We start from the raw sequence: 19004 nt of genomic DNA on the forward strand, positions 1-19004 counted from the left end.
ATGTAATGTCAATCTCCATCAGAGGAAGATCAAGAGAGATTTAATCATTTATAAATTGCTTTGAGGTCTCAAAAAAAAGTACTACTTAAATATTAAAAAATTCCTTCTAACCTATTAGAAGTTAGAACATAATTTTCTGTAGATTTGCCAAATTGTTTAGAAATTATCTTTGATCAAATCTATGGGACATTAGTTGCATCTTTACAGGTAATATGGTGGCCAGCAAGTCTAGGATTTTCATTAGAGATTTGCTAAGGTTGAATTAATTGATAAGTACACACTCATTAGCAAAACTCATACATTCCTAAAATCTGACAAGTATTACCTCTAGCTTAACACTTTCACTGGGGCCTACAATCAAAAACATCGGCCCAGAGCATGTTGGATCCTAATAACAAAGCTATTGCAAATGACTATTTGCAACAATACTGATTATTGAAACAGAATTAAACTGATAATTGTTGTACCAGAAAGGTCACATTCATGTTGTATGTATTTGTCTCAAGTACATGTCTTTTCTGCAGATATTTCCCATTTACAGAAAAGTATGGACAAAGGGTCCTTTTGCCAGCAGAGTTGTTTTTTGCTGTACCAAAGCAGCACAGAGCTGGTTGTAACTTGCCACCTTTTTAAAATACAAGCTGTCTCACAAACTTATTTTTCTGGCAAGAAATAATGTATATTGGACACATTCTTACAAATAAATTGTTCAGAGTTTAATTAAACAGCTAAAAATCTATGAACACTGCATTTTTTCCTCCTGGCTTTTTCATTTTCTCTTTGTGACTAAAACAAACAAACAAAACACCCCAAGAAGGAATACTCAGTGAAACTATAACTTTTTAAAGTATATTCACAAAGTTCTTTCTGAAGTGATCAGAATGTTTTATTTAATGGTTTCTCAAAAATTGTCATTAATACATATATTCCTTTACCAGAAAGTTCTAAGATTGCCACAATGTCTGCTGGATGACACCTCAACAGGACAGCTTTTGCGAGATATTCTTGCAGGAAGCATTCAAACATAGGATTTTCTGTTCTTGTTGTTAAGAGTAAGAACTTCATTGTGGAGGAGTAAGCTACTTCTAGAGAACACATTAGCCTTTAAATTACAGCCAGTTTCTCTAATTATTTGAAGCAAAGTATAACCCTGGCAGTATTTATTAGTTGAAAAACAAGAAAATAATTTTTTTGTTGTTTGTTTCCATTAATCTTTTTTTTTTTCCCCCATGTTAACATACTATTGTAAGAAGCAATAGACTGGTGGACGTAAACTCCTCAGAGCACCATACAAAAAACGTGTTTGAAGAACTTTGATCTTATGCAGAACTTTCTTTGTGGTAGTCCAACAACATGGATATAATGGCCATGGGTTTCAGAAGCACGCATGCAAACACCAGCTTATTTCACTATCTCTGGAAATTTCCAGAAGGTATTCCCAGACTGGTGCACAGTCATCTTCATTAGGAAACTGGAATGTGTTAGTTTTTATTTGAATACTGATTCTGAAATTCTGACCTGCAGGCTTCTCCTCTTTTCTAGTTCAGATAATTTGACAAAGCATCATCACCTTAAGAAGGATCTCTGAATGATTTGAAACAACTTCTGGAAAAACAACCCCACCAGTATAAGCTTCTTCACTGCTCTGAAAAAATACATAAAAAATACAACATTTTTTTCTGAAATATACATTTTGAAACTGTGAAAGTCAACACTCTCAGAAGTGAATGGTGACTTAGGTGCACTGCTTTGAGGTGCCTAAATGGATACACCTCCAAATACTTGGCTTCAAGAGCAAGGATGTGTTTAATCATCAGTCCCTACTGAAAATCTTGGACTGGATTTCTGTTAAGAATAACCAATGTCGGTCTTTGTGCAGTAGTAGCTGTGCACTGGATTCTGCCAGAGAAAAGATTCCCTTGGTCTCCTATGCTGGTGGGGACCCCATCATTTCACTGCTGTTGGAACATATCTTCAGTTACTCCCATTTATAATTAAAGTTGACATATCTTACATGAACCATTCACTTTTCATTCAACATGAGCAGCGTGCAAAAAAAATGGATGAGAGGTTCACAGGAAGGAAGCAGTTAAAAGATAAAAATGTGAAATGTTATGCAGCAAGCTGTGTACAATTAACTAGAACTCAAATATACACCTTGTTCCAATCCAAGCCATTTATCAGATAAAAATAGTCTGCTAGAAGAATGTCATGATTAATGAGGTGAGACTCCAGCTAATTACTGTTTCCTCCAGAAGTAATTAGGTTGGCATTGCTAATCAAGATGAATGAACACTCTGACCCGCTTTTTTAAATGTAAAACTATGAGCTGCAGCAGCAATAACATCATTTAGTTCAGGCAATGTAGTCTTTATTAGGCTTGTAGTTTGATTAAATTCTTTTGTTACACCAGGCTTTCCACACATGAACAGATGAATGCTGTGATGTTCAAAGAGTTTGTCACCCTTAATTAAAGATTGAAAAGGCTTGTTCAATTCACAGGGCAATACACAGGACAGCTCTAAATTGATAGCTTTTAAGTGGGGGATAACTGAGGGAGTCATAGGGCCTGCCCATCTGCAAGAGGATCCCTCCTCCTTCCTCAATTTGCCATCACAGAAGCTGGAAAATTAATATCAGATATTTTTGTATTGATTCCATTAGGCAGCGCTCATTTCAACAGAGCACCTTTTCACATACAGCTTCACTTGGAAAAAGAGAATCCATTATAAACTAAAAGAAAGAGCTGTAAGAAACATGTCCAAAATAGAAGCTAATTTATCACGCTGTTTCTGAATGCAACCATTTTGCACAGCTAACGAGCCCCAGAATAGCCTTGTCCCCACCCTTCCAACAGTTTACTTTATGACAATGTATGACAACTTCATACTTGAGGGGTGGGAGATACCAGGAAGCGTCTTCACAGTGTAGAGTAAAACCTGTCTTACTGCAGAGTACTTCCTTATTCCTAGCATTAGTTTTAGCTAAATAATATGTCCAATTTTATATGTCTAAAATTATAACTGGGAAATTTAATAATAAATTTAAGCACACTTTTGAGAAGATAAAAAAATGACCCTTGCTCCACGATAGCTTATTTGAACCAACTCACCATCTGGCTAACGAGAAGCACCACAAGGGGCCAGGAGATAGGGCAGAAGCAGAGGCAGGGAGAGGGCAGCATGGGGCAGAGGAAAGGAAGGGAGATGTCAGGTGGAGAAGGCTCATCACTCTGTGTGGCAGCAGACACAGATGCAGAGCCTAACTTTTCCACATGCGCTTCCTAATAGCATCAGCCAGCAGCACCTCTCACAGAACATCCTACCTCACACTCCTTATCCCTGCCCTTGGCAAGGGCAACTACATAGGAACAGCAACTGGTGGATCTATGAAGGGAAAGAATCTTACTGAAAAATATTTTTCCTACTGCATAAAGAACTACTAATAATAAAAGTTGATTTTATATGGGTGGATCCCCAGCCATGCAGCCATTTAGCCCGTAACAAAGCAGCAGGTTCCCCTAGCTGGAGCAGTGCAGGCCAGATCAGTGCACTCAGTGGAAGATGCCAGCCTACTAGACTGCAGTGACCAAGGGCCAGTAATGGCAGGTGACCTTTTACCACAATAAGTCATTATCAATTAGGCAACACAAAGGACAACCTCAGCCATCTCTCACCTATGTGTTTGTCTCGTCTTCTCCTGCAGCAGGATGAAACCCAAATCTATTCTCCACAGGACACACAGTACCAACAGCAGTGAGAGATAAGCAACCTCAGACCTGCCAACATTTATTTAGAAGTCATACATGTGCCCCAGGCGAGCACCCCAGAGTCACACCTCACATGACACCCATGGATGCTACATGAACTGCAGGTCACTGTTTGCCTCCCTCGGGGCACCCCACTACCTGAGGCCCACAGTAGACACCTGGTGGGCAGGAGATGCCCATTTCACTTCATGCCTCTCTCAGCACACCAATAGGACCATAGAAGTCCCTGTGAGCCACAGCACACAGGACAGACAGACACTGAGCACCTCACAGAGCTCGTGGCCAACACTGACCCCACACCCTTCTAGTGCAAGATAGTATGCCTGCCTTCTCCTCCTCAACCTTCTGATACTTAATGATTTAGCAAAAATCCTTACCTAAAGAGTGGGAACAACATCTCCTTCCTTCCTCTGCCATCTGGTTGAAATTTCCGCTCACTAGATTGCAAAATCCTATTTTTAACCTCTTCTGCTTAATGATATTCCTACGGTGGTCGCTGATTGACGCGCTCCTACTGTTGCTTCCCAGCCATACTCAGGCTGACAACAGCTGTCCACAAGGACAGCACTTGGGCCAGCCTTGGGCACTGCCACATCCAGGAGCAAAGCAGCAGGCAGACCCTCACACTGCGCTAAGCACCCCTGCTGAGGTTTACACAACACTGTAAGCCTCAAGGAAATGAGCCAGTGGGTTTTGGAGGGAGGCTGCAGATGGAAGCCCTGAGCGGTGATTTTCAGTTGGTGCTTGGATAATGACACCACAACCTCTGTGAAACCTCTCCCACCTCAGTGTGGCCTCTATCTACCTTCACTAACACTCCCTCAGGCACACAATCCTAGCAGCCTGAGTACCTAAATCCCACTGCTGCTCACCTGTCAGGCTCTAGGCCCATCTACATGAGTCTGTGGCATATGGGATTTGAGTCCTAAACTATACATTTTCTTTCTTTCTTCTCTTTTCTGAGAAGTGAGGGTGTTTTTGGAGCAAAAGCTTCCTCAACTTGGAGCCAAGATGGTAACAGTGTCATCCAACAGCTTTGACTCATCTCTGTTTTGCTTACTGAACCAGTTTACTGGTTGCAGACTATTGGAAGGATGACTTTGCTGGGAAATTACAAGGGGCTCATTGCTTCCAGACACTCTGGTTCTTGTCTCTGAGGCTGTGGGCAGGGCATGGCAGACATGCTCATCTACCCCTTTGCTACTACACCAAGCTGACCAAGGGGCAGGAAGCCTGCCTTGCCCTCAGGGTTCATCCACCTGATCCCATGTATCCTCTTGTCAATGTGGTTTGTTCATGTATCCCTGGACTATCAATGTCTTCCTTAACCACATAGCTCCTTAAAGTAAAACACGGCATTTCTGAGCTGCTGTGTGTTTATGAAGTCACTGCAAGGACTTATTTATGACAGGTTTATTTGACCTACCCAAGCTGTAGGTGTCTGTTCACATTTACTAGCATGTAGTCTCAATTCTTCTTGTGAGGATTTATCTTACCTGAGGCCAAATTAAAGCAAGGTACCATCTAGAAGCCAGAAATTTCTAAAATCACCTTCCCCAGTGACATGTGTGCTATGCAGGTTCCCTTTCTCTCTTTATTCCATTTCCAAACTTTTCTTCTGCGCAGGCAGCAGTTCTTAGCTCTGCTTGCACACACTCATTTCCGTCCCTCAGCTTGTTGCTGCTGACAGTGTAGATGTTGCATCGGTGTTTTTCCTCAGAATCCTTTGGGTACATTGCTTTGGCTGTCTGGAGAGGTCTGTTACCTAAGGACTGCTGGGTGGTTTAGGCTCTTGAGGTCCCCAGTTTGGGTCTCAAAGGTCTGCCAGGAAATAGAACTGTTTGCACATGGGACGTTGCAGATGAGCTCTCATTACATTTTGGTTAAGACATACAAGCTCTGATTGTTTTTCTTTCTTTCTTTCTTTCTTTTTTCTAAAGCATTTTTTGTATTAATACAACTACAAACATCCTTGCTGCCAAAAGCTGACCTATACCCTAGCAGAGTAAGCAAGATTATTCTTAGTTCCCCTGTCTTTTTGCTAATAATTGGACCCAAGAGGCTTAAGAAACACTGGGAGAATTAAAATATTGGATGGATAAATGAAAAATTCAAGCGAAAAAATGCAAGTGAAGTAAGAAGCAATAATAAGCTTGTGAGGTCACTGATCATGTCCAGACTGTGTTGGGATGTGGAGAACTTGCAGTCATTTGCAGGGCAGCTATCACCCCCCGTGGAGCAGGGAGGGTGGAGCCCACCTCTCATCACTGAGGTCATCTCCTCTCTAATCCTACACTTTTTGCACTTCTGGACTGCGACTGCTGTGGTTTCGGCAGGAAGTGAACTCAGCCCTGCCAGCTGAGGGGCGCAAGTTGTCAGGAATTTCCAGCCCGCCCCCAGCTGAGGTTGTTTATAAGTCCCTGGACCCACTCTGCTTCAAGAGAAAAAAATCTATGTTCATCAGGATCCACCTACTTTGTATGCATTTTGTGCTGTTTGTGCATCACAGAGCTCAGTTCAGCAGCATCCAACCTATGAACACCAGTGCATGCGCTGGTAGTGCCCAATTGGCAGGGCTCAGGTGTCTCTGGGTCCCTAATCCACAGGACATGTAAATCATTCATGCTTCTTAGACCCAGAGTGTACTGACTTGAATTCAATAACTTGAATACTTGCAACTTGGTCTGGGAGGGCCCCAGCACATGGCCATACAACTAGACAAACCAGCAGGTACTGTACTTGTCATGTATCACAGCGAGCTTTTCCTCCTGCCTGGTGGAAGCTTGTCCCCATCCATCAACAAGAGAAACCAGCTCATCCTATCAGGATGATAGGCACCAGAGGTGCCAGAGCTGAGTGTACCCAGGTGGACTGAAAGAATACCGATCCTCCTTCCATGCAGGTTTTCTTTTCCCCCTCTAGTAGATTTCCAGCTGTGCTCCAGAGTTTGTCACAGCAAAGTCCTCAAAAGTCTTCATGTTCTTTTCAGAACCCTTTGCCCATTGTGCTGCTGCAGCTGTGGGTGAGGGAGCGTGGGCGCACCACCAGCCTTGTCTGATGCATATTTCCTTTGGTTAGGCTTTTTCGGGTTGTTGGGGTTTTTTTGTTTTTTTTGTTTTGTCTTTTTTAACAAATCTAATTCAAGTTATGGAATTCTTGATGTAGGTTTTTCTTCTTGAAAGAATGAAATAGAAAAGTCACTGATGATTTGTTCTTTCACTATATTTTAGCGCCAATACATCATTTAACTCCGCAGCAGCCATCAATACCCACTCAGCCACTATCGTGCGGCTTTTCCCTGTCATTCACTATGTCATTTAGAAAATGATAAAAAAATCCCAGCTTAGAGCAGTGTATTCTCTTTTGTGGTCCCCTACTCCCAGCAACCTTTCAAAGCACTGAACAAAATTAGCAACAAATTACTTTTTGAATACCGAGCCCTTTTGTTACAGTATTCTGAGAGTTTGCAATACTGTCAGATTTCAATTAAATTTAAGAAAAATTAAGCTGCTCTGTGTGGCTGCTTGCTTAGACAGTGAGGTAATTATATATAATAAGGAGATCTGTCTAACAATTGCTTCTAGTCATGGCAACGTCGCACCATTATTGTGCTTAATGTGAAGAAAGACTGCTATATTGTTTTTAGAATGTGGGAAATGAGCAATAGCTGAGGCACATCATGAGCTTAACACACAGAGCAGGATTTTTAGCATTACTGGCTGCAGTAAATTAATTGTCACGACTTTCACATTCTTTCAGGGAGTCTGGTTTTGCACACAGGTTAAAACAGACTGTGTGAAATCCCTGGTAACTTGTACATTGCACCTGCAATGGTAGGCACACAGTAAAAGTACCACTAAGTCTAAGTTCTTGTGGATCAAAACCAGACCAATTCTACTGGTACTACTTTTTCTCTTTTAAAAATAACCATTATCCTTTCTTTATATCTGAATGAAATGTGATGGCAGGTGGTAAGAGCAAGCATCCTGAAGGAGCCTCATCCATCACTGGATCCCAGTATAACAGTCAAGCAATCATGTCACAGGGCAAGGCAAATACTCGTCGTTGTGATTTCACAGGATAAGTGATCCTGTGCATTTGGGAAGACAGACAGACACAGAGAACTCAGACATGCTCTTCCACATGTGGGCATGATGACTTTTGTTGCCCTGCCCCAGCAGCTGTAGGGTGTGTTTGCCGCTCGCCTGGAAGCACGGCCCCATGCCAAGATAAGCGTCTGCAGGGTGGTTTGCCCAGGAGGGTGAAGAGCAGCTTAACCTACAGTGAATTTTTTCCTGTCTTGATATAGTCTCTCTTTGAGAGTTAGAGGAAAACATCTCCATTCTGGGATTCTGCTCCTCAGTAGTGTGGCATTTTGAACTCATAAAGTTGGAAGAGAAAATGTCAGAGTTCTGTTCAAGACTGAGTTCTGAATCGTGGGGAAGCATGGAGATCAAGGAATGTAAGTAAGTTTCTAGTTTGTGCCATGGAAAGGAAGCCACTCAGGCCTAAGAAAATACAATACAGAAACAGCCATCCATTTTCAAAGTGGACAATCTCAAAGCCCGTGAAAGCCTTCTTCCTGAGCAGGGGTGCCAGAGGAGATGGCGGGAAGCACATGCAGGATCCCACTTGATACTAAAGGTTTTTAAGAAGGATTTGAGAATCAGCGCAGCTCATTTCAAAACTCAGACGAGAAGGAGGAAAACAGAGTGGAAACTTTGCGTAGGGCAGCAGTAGCCAAGCTGAGCTCCCAGACATCTCCAGCACAGCTCCCACGCTGGGGCTGTGACATGAGCCAGCAGCAGAAGTATTTGGCACAGGCAGCACCTTGGAAATCCAAAGGTCCATCTGTGGGAGAAAGTTATTGGGTAAGGAGGTGATAAGGTAGCCAGGAAAAGCAAATAAACACCAAGAAAAGCAAAGGACTGCACTTGGGCGTGAATTTGTTAATTATCACTCAGGAAGGAGCTTGGCGTCACTGTGGATAATGCCATGGAAACATCAAGTCCCCCTGTGCAGTGACTGAAGAGACAAATGGGACACCAAGAATAAGGAGGGAAAGAAGGGCAAGCAGAAAGCAGAACTGCACCACGTGACTGCTTCACATTCCTGTCATAACTCTCCAAAATGCTACAAGGACATAGAAATGATAAGGCAACAGTCATGGGGAGAGTCAAGGAGCAGTGTCTGTATGGGAAACAAGGTGCCCAAGGGCTCTGCATCTGCAGAAGAGAGAATGCGGTCCTCAAAATGCCAGTGGCTGTGGATAAGGGCAGCAGGGGAAGATGCAGGGCTACTTCTCAGTCTAAGGCCTCAGGACATGAAATGAATTAATCTTGCAACAGGGCTGGTATGAGCGGAGGAAGCACTTTTCCAGGTGGCATGTAATTAAGCTTGAGTAAAGATAACTCTGGACACCAAAAGTATAAATTGGTTTAAAACAGAATTTGTCAAACTTGGGGAGGAAAGATCTACCAATCCGTCGTTAAATGCAAAGGCTTTCATGAGAAAGGTTGCTAACACAGCTGCAGGAAATAACAAACAAGAAATTACTGTGAGAAAAAGGGGTGCTCCACAATCAGAACAAATTTAAAACCCTAATTAAAATCTCCAATTCCAAGTCTGAAGTAGCACATGACAAAAATCATGTCTATTAAGCCCGTGAAAGCAGCTACATTTCAATTTCAAGAATAAAGGTTACTAGGGGACATGTCTGTCTGAGCAAAGGAATTCGGGAGATCCATCAAACAATGCTGAGAGAGTTGGCTGCTTAGGCCTTGAGTCCAAAGGCATCAGAACAGTGCTAATGGTCATGTTGAAAGAATTCTCAAGAAAATTCCAGTATTGTTATGTCTTCAAAAATAAATCATAGTTGTTCTGATATTCTCAAAATCAGTTGTTCCACATGAAGCTGGCTTGCAGTGTTTCATTCTGACACAGATTAAGAGTATTCAGTGCTTGCCTTCTTTGGCACTGTGGCTTTATGAGAATCAATCAGGAGACCAATGTCCCCACTCTCCCCATGGGATTTACCTTTATGTAATGTACCAGCTGGCGTAGTCACAGGAAATTATTCATTATGTTGTGGGAGATGTGGTCCTCCAGGGAGCTTTGCTCATGGAATAGAAGAAAGACCAAATGTCTCAATGAAACAACTTACTGGAAGAGAAACAGCATTCAGTGTTTTATTGCAGAATAAAAATTAAATGTTCTTTGTAAGTCTAGTAGAATGTTATGCATGAATTATTTTCACTTGGATCAAATCAGCTAAAACCATATTTTATTTTTTTTTTTGCAATCTGTTTTGCAATATTAATATTTTCCTAATTTTTTGTAGGTTACATTTCCCATCAGAATATAATTTTCCAGAAAAATAAATTTTAATTATCTGTCTTAGGCAGTCTATTTTTAATTGGACAGTCTAAATAAATAGATATCGACATTCACAGAATCACAGAATGGCCCAACTTGGAAGGGATCTCAAGAATCATGAATCTCCAATCCTCCTGCCACAGGCAGGGCCACCCTTCCCCATTTAATACTAGACCAGACTGCCCAGGGCCCCATCCAACCTGGCCTTGAACACCTCTAGGGATGGGGTATCCACACTGGGCAGCCTGTTCCATCACCTCACCACTCTCTCTGTAAAGAACTTCCCCCTGACATTCAACCTAAATCTTCCTCCCTCAACTTAAAACCATTTCCCCTTTAGAAGGCTAAGGAAAAAAGAAATGGCCCCACTATCTAAACAATCTAACAACACAGATCTTGATAGTTCTGAGTTCTATTATAAAGCTTTGTAAACGAAGAGGAGGGAGCACTTATTTTATCTCTCATTAAAAAAAAAAAAAAAATCATTATTATTCCAACAGTGGACAAAAAGCCACTGAGATGGCGGCTGAAGGACTCACAGAGGAAACAGATCTATTTAAATTTAAAAATATATGAGAGTAAAACTATTAGTGATTCCCTAGCACAGCCTATTCTAGAAGGTTCCTCATCAAACCTCTGTAACTTCTGGTTGTGTTTATATATAACCAACCACAACTGATAGGATTCAGAGAAATAACCAAGAAGAGACCTTGCTGTGAAGCTTGCTACATGTTCATAAGTTCAGCTTGCCCTGGAGTCTTCCAGTTAAAAGACCTCTGGATGATAGGTAAGAAATGTGAATAAGCCACATGAGCAAATGAATACAGTGGAGTATTAGCCCAGCACAGTCCTCCTACATGCTGTTTGAGCCACGGCAGGGTACAAGCCATTATTAGATTATATATGGAGTAGAATAAAGGATTAGTTTGAAAAGCACGTTCAGAGTCAAATCTTAAATTAGGAACAAAGAAAGATTCCTATCCAAATGTTGCAAAAGTTGGAGGGTGGCAGCCAGTCCTCCCCAGGTATTAGTCCTATTTCCTCATGGAGCACATTGAACTGATCATCTCATTGAACAAGATTTAGCTGTGAGCAGCTGTGAAAAGTGTAATCCCAGAAAATTCTGCACGGAGAGGAGGAAAGATACAGTGCTCTCCTCCACTCTAAAAGTAAAAGTAATCTTGTCTTTCTGAAAAAAAAAAAAAAAAAAAAGAAAGAAAATCTAACAAATTAATAAAAACGTTCTTTACTCAAGTAAAATAATCTTTAAAAATATATAATCACTTTTAGATGCAGAGTTGGCACAGAAACTTTCCGTGAAACTGTGCAAGTTTGAGAATCACAGAATCATAAAGCTTGGAAAAGACCTCTGAGATTATCTAGCCCAACCATCAGCCCATCCCCAGCATGCCCACTAAACACGTCCCTCAGTCCTCATCTACATGTTTCTTACACCTCCAGGGACAGTGACTCCTACACCTCCCTGGGCATCCTGTTCCAAATGCAACTATTTAGTTTACAGGGTACTTCGATATCATTTTTTAATAGCCACCAGTAGATTTAAATGTAATTTTTTTGCTGTTATTGCTTTCGTGATAAAGCATTTTGTTTGTAGAGGTGGAAGGACAGTGGAGAAGGCTAGAGATGTCTAAACAAGGGGATTACAGGTGAGAGTGGCTTGTAACCCTTCCTTCAGGCAGATTCAGCAATCCTCTCACTCAGTCGAGGATGTCAAACCTGTTTCCTCTGGTGGACCCCACACATATGATTCTACGATTCTATGATTCTATATCTGGCCAAGTCATATTCAGCAGAGGCTAACAAGAACAGCACATATAATGCACAGTAAATAAATACTTCCTTTGTTGAGTCTGCTGCTCGCTGATACCTCTTATACATGGTGCGTATCTCTAGAATCACATGAGGTTGCCATGATGTTAGCAATTCAGCACAAAATCCATAGTGCTTCAGCTGAAAATTCCAAGTTCTTGGGCATTGGTCTGGATATATCCAAGTATGCTCTTTTTGAAAACATACTCCAGATGTATTCACATCTTGTAGAGTCACAGAGTCTTATATACAAGCATATTCAACATCTCAGATTAATAAAACTGAAAAAGCCCTACACTTTCTAACTCCTCTCTTCTGTGTCCACTTGCAAAGACCGGTTCTACTCTGGAACTGCACATAGGCCTTAGAAAGAATCTGGCAGAGTTTATGCTCAGAACTAATTTTGTGTTGTGTTCCACTGTTTCCAAAAATACAACTGGCAGACATTGGTATCACTACAGGTTGCCTGCTGGGCCTTCTCCAATGAAGCAATGAACTGAATGGTATTATGGTCACCTGTGAAGACTTACCTGTAGAACAGCATTCTCCTTAGATGCTTCTCCTGAGTATAAGGATAAAATGTTATCTATGCGTTTGCATTTTGTAAGGATAAAAAACAAACTTGGTAGTACATGTGCATTTCACACAAGTAATGCTTCCATGTGTTGATATAATCTTGCTGTTTGCACTGCCTTTCTTAAATATTTCTTTGATGTGTATCTTGTTTTGTTTACTTTTTTAAAAAAATCTCTTTTGTTCTTCCTGTTTACTTCTTCTTTACAATCATAGAATCATAGAATCACAAGGTTGGAAAGGATCTACAAGATCATCTAATCCAACCGTCCTCCCATCACCATTACTACCACAAACCACTAAACAATAGAGCTTGTAGCTCTATTGACATTAGCTACATTACGTAGCTTTATTTACATTAGAGGATGCAAATTGAGCAGGAGTATTCTGAAGTACGGCTTGAAAAGCGAGATTTGGGCTGATCAGCTCTGATGAAGATGTATGTTAGCTATGAAGGACCAAGATTTTAGGCAGCAATCTCAACCCAAACTGAAAGCAGTATTTTTTATGGCCAGGGTGCTGTAAATAAAAGCAGCCTCCTTATGCATCATTGGAACTAAAGGTTCTTCAAACAAAATTAAGTTCTCTGTTAGAAATGTCCTTTAAGGACTTTGTATGGGAGAAATAGAATAAAGTTCAGTACAAATTCTCTTGCTGATGCAAAGAACATCTAGATCACTCATTGCTACAGTTTCTCTGCAGTGTTAGTGGGAGAAAATACATTAAGTAAATAAATAACATTTTTGTCACTCAGAATATGACTCAGTAAGAGACAGAAGATCTACTGATTAGCAGAGAGCTTTTTTATTCATTTAATTAAGTAGTTACTTAATGTACCACAGAATCCTAGGATTTGGAAGGGACCTCTAGAGATCATCAAACCAACCTTCCTGCTAAAGCAAGTTCTCTGCAACAGGTAGCACAGGAAAGCATTCAGACAAGTTTTCAGTATCTGCAGAAGAGACTCCATCATCTCTTTGGGCAGCCTGTTCCAGTGCTTCATCACTCTGCAAGTAAAGTTCTTCCTCATGTTTGGATGGAACTTCCTTGTTTTATTGCTTCTCACCACCAAAAACTGTCCACCGCCATTGAGTTGAAGTTTGCCCCCATCAACTCCCGTGGTATTTTAGATCTAAGAATCTAAGCCTGCAGGGAGTTTGGGATCACTGCAACTGCTTCTATTTCTGAAGTATCCTGGATCAAGATTGTTTTTCCTCAAGAAGTGATATTGGTTTTACAGGTAGAGGTCAGTAATTGCCAGGAACATCCCCACTATACAGTAAGGGATGTATATATTAAAAATATTGACAGGGAAGGCTATTCTGTTTCAATATGTTTTTTGTAGCTTTTGGTTGTTGGTTTTTTTTCCAGAATCTGAAACTGTAAATGTTGGACATGGACAAACCGAAACATTGCAGATAAAAATAGCATTTGTAATTTTTAGTCAAATATTTCACATGCTTAGACTTAGTGGCTACTACATAAGTTTAACAGCATCAATCTCAGTCATTGTGGAGGATACAGAATTGAAAGCAGATATTTCCCATCTGAATGCCCATTTCATCCAATTTTCCATTTTGACCATATGGTTGTTTTTCTACACACAAGCAGAGTGAGAAAAGTCTTTATGACTGTTTTTTGTTTGTTTGTTTTTTGTTTTTTGTTTTTTGTTTTTTGTTTTTTTTTGTCAGCTCTGTTATCATTTTTTGCTCTTCACTTTGTGCCCACAGTGGGCTGCATGGCATCTCCTTGCCACCTCCTCCTCAGCAGCCATAGGCACTGCTGGGACCACAGTGGCTTCACTGAGAGTTTATTTTCAAGGTGCTGAATCAAGAATCCAATGTAGTGCATGGGCAAAGACACCACAGAGCCTGTCATGGCTCTGGAAAAACAGCAAACTATCCTCTCGTCCATGCCTCCTAATACCTGGTTATGAGCCACAAGATGATAAATGTTTTCAGTGTCGATATTGATTTTGAAGCCTTTCATTTGGCCCTGTGAGACTTTTCAGCACACATTTGGAGAGGTGATGTAGGGTGAGATGTCAATGACACACCAGTACTTTTATACCCTGTCCTTTTGGATATCAGTCATGGACCATGTCCAATGCTGGAGAGTAGTTGAGACAATTTCCAAGTTAGAGTAAAATGGGTTAAAAATTGCTTCCAAGCTGATTTAGAATTACCAACATGTTTCCAATACTTAATTTGGATAATGTTTATCCATCTCATTTGAGCTTTTCTTTTATGTCAAATATGAAGTGTTAGCTGGTATATTTAATATGAAGCATGTTAAAGATACTTTTATGTAGAAAAAAAATGAAATGAAAACAGGATGAAGTCAAAACAATTTTATCTTATATCAAAACAAAATGTTTCGATATTATTAAAATAAATCAAGAAAGTAAAAATGAAATGTTTTGACTTTTTCTTGTTAAAAATATTTGTCAGAATTGACACATACTTGCAAAACATTTGGATTTTGACAAACAGAATTCTTTTTACAGAAGAATTGTTTTAGCGAGCTCTAATTAAAAACTGGCTAAATCACAGATCTCAAAAAATAGTTGTCAGTGGTGAATTATTACTGTTTGTCAGATATCTGGTGAGAGGGAACAGTTCACGGCCCACTGCTATTTAGTATTGCCATCTGTGATCCTAACATGAGTATAGAAGTGTTTTTGACCAATTTCTAGGCAACAAGCAGTTTGGCAGAGCAGTCAGGGCCATCATAGTGCAATCAGGATCACCTTGAGAACTCAGTGACTCAAGTACCATGGGTTTCAGTGCAAAGAAATCTAGATCTTGTCCTAACACACAGAGATGCTGCCTGATGGTAACTCTGCCTTGGTGGAACAGATCACTGATTATTAATCGATAAATATCAACAAATAACTAAATGTATGCAGGGGAGAAGCAAGGAGGACACACAGAGAGGGCCAGAAGTGGAGTACACCTTACAGTTCTAAGAACAGCAATGTAAAATTTTGAGTACAGAAAAGCACAAGGAATTTAAAGCAAATGAATTCATACATATCCTGAACATAAGAACACGGTATCTGCCCATGCAGAGAACTCTCCATTTCAGGTTCCCTTCAAGTTAAGACTGGCTGCTTGCACATGGCAGATAATCAAAGGATAGCCAGGAAATTGTATGGGGATCCTAAATTATGTTGAATATCATTCACTTGTTAGTGTTATCAACAATTGTTGCAGGTGGATCTTTGGATTTACAAATAAAATAGTGTCCTGGAAATTATTTCACAAAAGCATTTTGAACTTTCAAAATTTTTCTATCATCTCTTTCAAGAGTGTCTTTTTTGCCTTGATTTTAGGAGGGTGACAGAGAGCCTTTCGAGAAGAACCATCCGAGTGCTGAGGAGACACACACACATGCAGGAAGATATGTGCTTGCCTTCCTAATTGAAAAGACACTTTTAACAAGGCCTTATACATCACTCCAGATCCCAGGAAACTTTTAGTAAATAGAACACAACCATAGGAACATTTGAGTCTCAGTAAGCACCATTTCTCCTCAGGAGAAAGAGGCATTTTAAAAGCTTAATCCGTTTAATATCTGTGTTTGATTCTGGTTCATGTTACCAAAGCCATTGTGTGAAGCTGGGTTTGTAATTTATACTTTTACTCTGTAATTATTTTACCTGTAAAATAGGAATACAACCTTCTTTTACCTTTATTTCTGTTGCAAGGTCCTTGAGTGGCAGACTGTCTCTTTATCTCTCTGTATATTAGCACACAAAGTAAAAAGCAAAACAGCTTTGCATGTCTAAGCTCATTCGTAGCACAGATAATGTTTGTTCTTTTACTGCTCTATTTAAAAAAATACAGTCAACAGTTACATACTGCAACTCAGAAATATTATCTGCCATCCATGACCTGGATATTATGTATTTAAATAAATATTGAATTATTTGAAGAAATTGAATTATTTTATGCCAAGTGTTTCTCGGCAGAACAATACCACAGTAAGATAACATTTTACAACTTCAGATCATTTCCCTTGACAGGGAAATTATATCTGCCAGCCAGCTGTTTTTTTGCTCTCTTTAGCGTACACACAATAGATAGCAGTTAGGACTGATGGTTTTGGTAGAAGATTGTTCACAACCAGCTGTAAGTAACTGACAGAGTCATAGAACACTGTCCTCTATCAGCTCTCAAAATCTCATCATGCTTTTCAGTTTCAGAAGACTTTGTTTTGGTTTTAGATCTTCATGAATTTATTTACATTATTTGCATTACTTGTATTATATTTGTTATACAAACATATATACAGAAAGGGATTTGTTTAATTGTGCTAGTAGTAGGCATTTGCATCTCTGACACATTTTTATCAGTATCTAGGATAAAACTAAGACCTAAGAAATCTATGTAAACTATGGTGGGAAAAAGGAAATTTAAAACACAGATAGATGGCCCAGATTGGGCTAGTTAACAGGTTAACAGCAGAGCAAAATATTAAACCAAACAGATACACAATCATGCCAATGATTTCACCTAATGTGTGCATTTGTTCATAGCCCAAAGGAGGATTAGAAACAGCAGTAATACCCTGTTTGGTCCAGCATTGCCACAATATGGCAAAATAATATTACTCAGTGACAAAACTTATAATAACCCTTGATTTTGGGACCCAAAGTAATTCTCCACTTGCAGTACCCTAACACAAGCACATAGTTCTCCCATGAAGCAGTTATAAATCAGAACATTGAATGACTTAAAAAATTTGGTACAGAAAAGAGATCTCAGTAGTTTCAGTCACCAATTCATTGATGCAATCCATACATCATTTATTGTACGATGAATTTCCCAGCCAGCTCTCACTGTCATTCTTGCATCTCCCTTGTTGATGACCAAGTTACATGATGTCAGGTGTCGTACTTATAGCATCCTCACTACACACACACACACTCACACACACACACACAAACATCAGAATACACAACAGCCAATGCCTTACTAACATCTCAGTCTTTCTAATTCACAGCACATTAAGTCACGTGTGGCAGGATTTGCTGATCTTAGCCACAGAGGATAGCAGTGCTACTCTGCGCCTGAAAGTAAGACCAACTATACATTGAGATAAACATTTTTACCCCAAATATTCTTATTTTGTATCTATTTTTCTTTGGTTGGTGGGTTGGGGTTTTTTTGGGGTGGAGGGTGTCCCTTACTATTTCCTCCACAAAATTTTGAATAATCAGACAGGCTAGGCAAAGGTTGGGTACAAACCTCCATGTTCCTGTTACCACAACATAATTAGCAGCAATTAAAATTTGTTCAAAGAGCAGTTGTAGCATTAAATGTGTGACCACCCAGGAGAATATTTCATGCACACATTTGTATTTTTCCTCTCCATTTTTTCACCTAGAAAATCCTAAGAAGCGGAAGTTAACCCTACATCTAATGAATAAATGTACTTCCAAAACATGAAGCTCAGATCTTGTAAGTAGAACTGGTTTGGGGATCATCAAAAGCTACCCTGAATACTGCTGGATCTCCAGCTGGGTATTCCCAAAACCAAAAATACAAAATCATGACCGCTTTTGATAATACATGCCAGAGAAACAATAAAATAAATTAACTATGACACTTTCATAAGGAGGTTTTCCTTTTTCCTCTGCTGCAAACTCATTATCCACAGCAAATCTTTCATTTCTTTTGTCACCACTTGTTCAGAGTCTTCTCTTTCTCATCTTGGATGTTCCACGTCCCCATTTTCCATGTCAGTGTACCTTTTCATTAATCTCTCTCTCCGCTCTCTTTTGCCATCTGTATTTCATTCTGCCCCCATTTTTCTTCTCCATGGTCTTCTTTCCTCCTCAGGAGCACTTTTCATTATGATCCCTTGGAAGTGAAGATCCCTTCTTTTACTCTTCCCTCTACACACCACTTACTCCTCCACCTGAGCCACAAACATTTGTATCCACATCGGTTAAGATTAGAGTAATGCATTTCCTTGGTCAAAGGCACAATGCAGAGAAGACTTTTTCCCCATTGTGCAGTAGTTAGATGCAGTTTGATCTCTTTTGCTTGTTTAATCTGCTTTTGAAATCTTGGTACTAACCAGCATCTATCTCTTGTGAGAGGTTGCACTATATGGGCTAGAGATATGAGATATGAGTAATCATACTCCCTCTAGTATTCACAACAAGAAAAAGGTTTTGTTTCTCATAAAGCCCTAACACACACAATGACATCTGCGTGACAACTTAATTCATCCACCTCTGCAAGTAGTCAGCTCCACTCGGTTATAGAGGGAGTATGAATGAGCTATAAGGCAGCTCAGTGCAAATAAAGTATTGCTGTTGGTGTGGTTTAACTGCAAGTTAAAGAGCCATTCACTTGCTCTCCCCCAGTGGGGTGGGGGAGTGAATCAGGACGGACACTGACTAGTCACCTGAATTGCTAAATCCAGACAAGTGCTCGAAGCAGTC

Source organism: Meleagris gallopavo, chromosome 1, assembly GCF_905368555.1.
Source record: "Meleagris gallopavo chromosome 1, MGAL_WU_HG_1.1, whole genome shotgun sequence".
Lineage (NCBI taxonomy): Eukaryota > Metazoa > Chordata > Aves > Galliformes > Phasianidae > Meleagris > Meleagris gallopavo.